We start from the raw sequence: 6164 nt of genomic DNA on the forward strand, positions 1-6164 counted from the left end.
TTATTGCTTCAGGGGTTAAGAATGCAAGACAGACATATTTCCTAATTTACTGAAGATTCGACAACAATGGGGATGTAGAGTGTGGAGAGAGAGAATAGGGCCATAGATGGAGTTTGTTTTTTTGTTTTGTTTTGGTTTTTTCAGGCAATTGGAGTTAAGTGACTTGCCCAGGGTCACACAGCTAGTAAGTGTCAAGTATTTGGTCTGAGGCTGGATTTGAACTCAGGTACTCCTGACTTCAGGGCTGGTGCTCTATCCTCTGCGCCACCTAGCTGCCCCCATAGATGGAGTTTTGAGGTACATTTGCATGAGAAATCAGGATATATATATGATAATCCAGTAAATTGAGGAGTGGTCATATAGGTAAAAAGAAAAACAAGAAAGCAATGTCACCAAAAAGGGTGGTAGGATGGGGGGGGGGGGCACATCCAGCTAAAGAGAGTGATCCATAGTGTTAAATGCTACAGAGATATCAAGGAGAGTGAATATGTGGGTTTATGTGCAGTCTATACATTTCTTTTATTTCTTATTCATGAATCGTATTTTCTAACTTTTTTTGCTATCTTTCTTTATGTCTACTATTTCAATTGAAACTTCAATTGAAAGTTACCAAGTATCAAAGTTCTTACTGATTTGATTCAGAGGGTCTTATCCAGATCTTTATAGAATTTCTCTACCTCCTCATTCTTAGCTGCAGATATTGGCATATAATTTTTTACATGATGACCTTGCAAATACCTATTAAGAGCACTACAGTACAAGATGACCAAATATTACAGGAAATGATGATTTATTTTATTTTAAAAGACCTCCAGAAAACTTAAGCCCAAAACATCCTTCATTATTAGGAAACTTCTTCTTGTATTTAATTTAAATCTTATGTTCTGCAGTTTAAAACCATTTCCTCTATTCTATGCTCTCTCTAGGTAGAGAAGAGCAGATTCCCATACTATTTATGATAGCCTTTCATTTACTTGAATTAATTCCTCTTATTCTTTTGGGCTTCTTTACTAACTGACACTGCTGACCATTTGCTTATTCTTTATTTCTCCTCCTACTCCCAATCTTGACTTCCATATAACCATACTATACGGCTCTTTAGAATTAAACCTGTAGTCAACAAACTCCATTATGCCTTTTAATTTTTCAGCAAACAGCGCTTCCATCTCTTTGCTTTAATATATACCTACCTGTCCCATGAGGATGCCATGTTCTTCTGAACCAACCCTCTCCACTATTCACTCATTCCTCTATCCCTCCACCTTCCATTCTTGCTTCAGTCATAAGATCAGGAATATAAAACCACACATACCTGTTCATCCAATTCTAGCCCATCCCCCTATGTTCATCTCTCAATGACGTCTCCTTTTTTGAGATCCATTCAATCCATATCTATCACAAACTATCAATACTTGTCCATATCCATTACTTGTTTGCAGAACGTTTTCCTTATCTTTATAGTGCATTGTAATAGTTAGCTGGTGCAATGTATTTCTCTCTACCTGACACCTAGCCATAAATTTGGTGGACTTCAATGTTCATATTGGTGATCTCTCATCTCACTGATCTCTCATTTCCTCAGCCTATTTAACTCCAACACCTTCTTTCTCCTCACTTCAGCTACATATTAGCATGTTTCTATCACAGATCTCAACATCTGTTAGAGGTGTTCTCCATGCTCTCATCATTTCATCGCTCCCTATACCTCACTTCTCCTAAACTTAGTGATCTTACTATGACCTCTAGTTCCTCTGCCCCTCAGTATTCTCTTAAAATATCACCCTATTTTGACTTCACTTTCTTGCCTAATCATCTATGTAGGATTAAAAGCAAGCAGATGAAAAATAATAATTTATTAGACTATAACATGCAGTTGAATGGACAACCAATATAGTTTGTCTGTGTGCCATGACAATACACACACACACACACACACACACACATGTATATGTATGTGTATGTATGTGTGTATATATGTGTGTGTGTGTGTGTATACATATATAGGCATATGTATGTGTATGTGTGTGTGTATATATGTATATATATATATACATATATATATATCTTCGATAGACGCTAAAAATTGACAAAGAACTGATTCAAAAATTTAATAAGAGTGACCTAGATTACCTTTATGAAATTGTGCAGTTCTTTTAATGATGCCAAACTTTTTGCTAAGACAATAGATCATCTTTTTAACATCAAAATTATTTTGATGATGTTTTTATAGTTGCAAGTAATCACCAATAAATTGAAGGTTAGAATCTTCCAAAGAGTAATTGAGAGGTATAGTATGGGGATGTGATCAGGCTGAAAAATATCACAAATAATTAAATTTGGTGTAAAAGATGTCACTAAATGACAAAAAAAGATGAACAGGTCTTATAGCAAGAGCAAAGAATAAATAATATTAAGACAATAAGCATTTATTAAGCATGTACCATGTGCCAGGCACTATACAACTTTGTGCTCCATTGGTTTCATATAATATCAGAAATCAAAACACAAGATCTTGGCACATTGTTTGACATTTCATAGGAAAACATGGACAAGAGCTGCAAAGGTTGGGCAGGGATAGAGGGATTGTTTTTTGTCTCAGTAGAACTAGTTCCCACATTTATGAGATCACAGATCCATTGAAATATAAATCATCATCTATCTGAAATTGTGTGAATGTGAGCATGCATGAATCTAGGGGGATAGAAGGAATAATTCTCTGAGTTTCCCTTCATCCTTATTAGCCTATAAGAATTCCACCTGCAGAAATTAATTTTATTCAAAGGCTGTATCAAGTTCAATGAGAAATCATCAAGTTTGAAACAAGCTTCATATCATGATAATTCTTTAATATTCATAACTAGGCACTTAATAAATGTTCATTGAATGAATGAATGACTATACTCTGTAGAAGCAGCTGTTCTCTGTCTCCTCAGTACTTGGAAAGAATGGAAAGAATGCCGCCAATTAGATGTTTGTTCAATTCTGGCCAAAGCATTGCTTTTCTCACCATTATTTCTGCAATGTACACAGGAGCACATCTGCCTCAGAAATCCCTTGCTTCCTTCACTGATAGTAAAGAAAAATTTGAAGGAGGGAGAGGGAATTTGAAGTTAACTTTAAGAAATGTAGGTCTGGGTTGTTATTCTTAGGGTAGCAAAATTCCTGAATTTGCTGTGACCTGTAGTTTCAGAGATTGGAGACAATCAAAGCCCAAGAAGTCTACATCAAACTAAAGAGTAAGGATGGACCCAAGAACTTATCATGAAGTATCGTATACATAAATGAAGAGGATTCCAACATTATAATAGAAAATGGAGGGAATTTTCAGAGTGGAAAAGGAGATAAATTCAACCTCAAATGTATAACTAATACCTGGTAGAATGACTAGAATATGGCTATGAAGGATTATTTGTACCTTATTTAAATTTAAGGTGCAAAACAAAGTGATGATAGAGTGGCATGATTTTATTTAAAAGATATTAATATGTAAGGAAAATCATGAAATATAGCTTGGAAGCATGGTGGGAGAAACAGAAACAATATTATTGTGGCTGTATACTACAGACCACCAGGCCAGGATGAGGAAATAGTTGAAGAATTTGGGAAACAGATGACAAACCTGGCTCAGAAATATAATGGTGATAGAACTTCAACAATCAGGTAATTATTCTCTCTCTCTCTCTCTCTCTCTCTCTCTCTCTCTCTCTCTCTCTCTCCTCAAATTTTTGAGTGATATAATGTGGAAAGAATATTTAACAAATGGATTAACTTAAAACCTAAAAAGATCTCAACAAAGATGATAGGTCAAACATTATAAGTTGAAATTTAATAGAGATAAGTTTAAAGTCTTATGCTCCTCCTCCCAATCCCCACCACCAACAAAAAAAAAATGTCCAAGTGCAACATGGAGCAAACCTGTCTAGAAAACCACGTATATGAAAAAGCTCTAGCATTTTTAATATACTGCAGGCTCAATATGAGTCAACAATGTGGTATAAAAAGCTAATGTGACATTGGATTGTATTTAGAGAAGCAGAGTAAAAGAATGCATGAGAAGTGAACATCCTGCCTATTCTTCCTTATTTAGACCACATCTCAAGTATCATTTCAATTTTGAGTATTATATTTTAACAAGAACATTGATTAAAACATATTCTGGGTGGGGTATTGAGGGTGGACAGGGTTATTTCTCTTAGAGAAGACTTAGGAGAGTCATAACAGCTATCTTTAGGTTATTTCAAATAATGTAATAATTTCAAATAAAAAATGTGGAAGAGAGGTTAGATTTATTCAACTGGGCCCCAATAAGCAGTATTAGGAGTAAGAAGCAGAAGTCCCAAGAGGCAAATTGAAGTTCCATTTAAGGAAAATCTTCTTAGCAATTAGAGCAGTGGAATCCAGTATTCACCTCAGCAACACATATTCTCAAACTGGATTGGTACAAAGTGGATTAACATTGACCCTCCAAATGGATGACACACCAATTTATGAAGAATTCCATATGCTCTAACTGTTGGCAAAGATGAAAATTGATGTAAATACTCTGGAAAATAATATGCAAGAAAAATTACTAAATTATCCAATGTCCTTGGATCCAGAGATTCCACTCCAACGAAGTTATTCACAGCAAGACTACTGTAGGGAAACATTCATAATAAGACTGTGATAAAAAAAAAAGGAACAAAATATGAGCCCAACAATTGAAGAATAGGTGAATAAATTGTAGCAGATAAGTGTAATGGAGTATTACTGTGCCATAACAAATGATAAACATGAAGACTTTAGAGAAACATGAAAAGACCTGCATGCAGTGATACACATTGGAGAAAAGAGTGAAAAGAACGTTGTATACAAAGCCTTCAACAATGTAAATAAAGTTAACAATAAAAGGCAATAAAATTAGGGTCAAATACGTCCCACAATGCACTGAGTACTAATCTATCTAAGCCAAAGTCTACCTCTTTTCTGTTAATAATTAGTAAACTTCTGAAGTGAAAAGTGACATATGCCATCAATTGTAGTCATGTTATTAGGCAATTTTGCTTAACTGTGTTTGAGAAATGTAATTTGTAGGAGATTTTGTTTGGGTATTTATTGGAAAGTGTCTGTTGAATAATGTGTACCAAAAAATGTTTAAAAATAATTAGAATAGAAACCTTGGAGATTAATGGGCCTTCTATTGGCAACCTGAAGCTGGATGACCATTGCTGGGGATGTCATAGAAGGAATTCCTATTCAGGCAGGGGTTAGAAAAGATGACTTCTATGCCTCCAGCTCTGAAATTCTTTGTTCATACAATTGTCTTAATACATTCTGAACCAAGCCAAATGATGTACAATTTGCAAAGTGATACATGCAAATGCAATAAAGGAGTGGCCAGTCCATCCAGGTATTTCATCCAAAGAAGGGGAGGGGAAACAAGTCTTCCTTTGTTAACAAAAATGAGGGCAATGATGTGATAAAACTATCTCTTTTTGCAGATGATATGATGATATACTTGGAAAATACTAGAGATTCAACTAAAAAGCTAGCTGGAATTATTAGTAATTTTAGCAAAGTAAGAGGAAATAAAATAAACCCACATAAATCATCAGCATTTCTGTATGTCACCCACAAAACTCTTAAAGAAGAGATAGTAAGAAATACCCCATTTAAAATAACTATAGACAGCATAAAATACCTGAGAGTACACCTGCCAAGACAAACCCAGAAACTACATGAACATGATTATAAAACACTTTTTACACAAATAAAATCAGATTTAAATAATTGGGAAAATGTAAATTGTTCATGGGTGGACAGAGCTAATATAATAAAAATGACAATTCTACCTAAACTAATCTACTTGTGCAATGCTATCCCAATTAAATTACCAAAAAAATTATTGAGCTAGAAAAAATAATTTAAAAAATCATTTGGAAGAATAAAGTGTCAAGAATATCAAAGAAATTAATGAAAAAAATAATAAAGGAGTTTTAGCAGTACCAGATCCTAAAGTGGTCATTATCAAAACTCTCTGGTAGTGGCTAAGAAATAGAAGGGTGGATCAGTGGAACAGAGTAGACATACAATACACAATGATAAATGATTATAGTAACCCTATATTGGACAAATGTAGCAATTTAAGCTTATGGGATAAGAATTCACTATTCGATAAAAAAAAA

At 34.3% G+C, this 6164-nt stretch overlaps 1 non-coding gene across 1 annotated transcript; it reads left to right on the forward strand.

Annotated features, from left to right (window-relative positions):
• Positions 1-4400: 4400 nt before the first annotated feature.
• On the forward strand, positions 4401-4507 carry LOC144454637 (U6 spliceosomal RNA). The gene has a single exon (XR_013483147.1). It is a non-coding gene; the product is annotated as a U6 spliceosomal RNA (small nuclear RNA).
• Positions 4508-6164: the final 1657 nt, after the last annotated feature.

Source organism: Phascolarctos cinereus, unplaced genomic scaffold, assembly GCF_003287225.1.
Source record: "Phascolarctos cinereus isolate Bilbo 61053 unplaced genomic scaffold, phaCin_HiC Scaffold_726;HRSCAF=1367, whole genome shotgun sequence".
Classification (NCBI taxonomy): Eukaryota; Metazoa; Chordata; class Mammalia; order Diprotodontia; family Phascolarctidae; genus Phascolarctos; species Phascolarctos cinereus.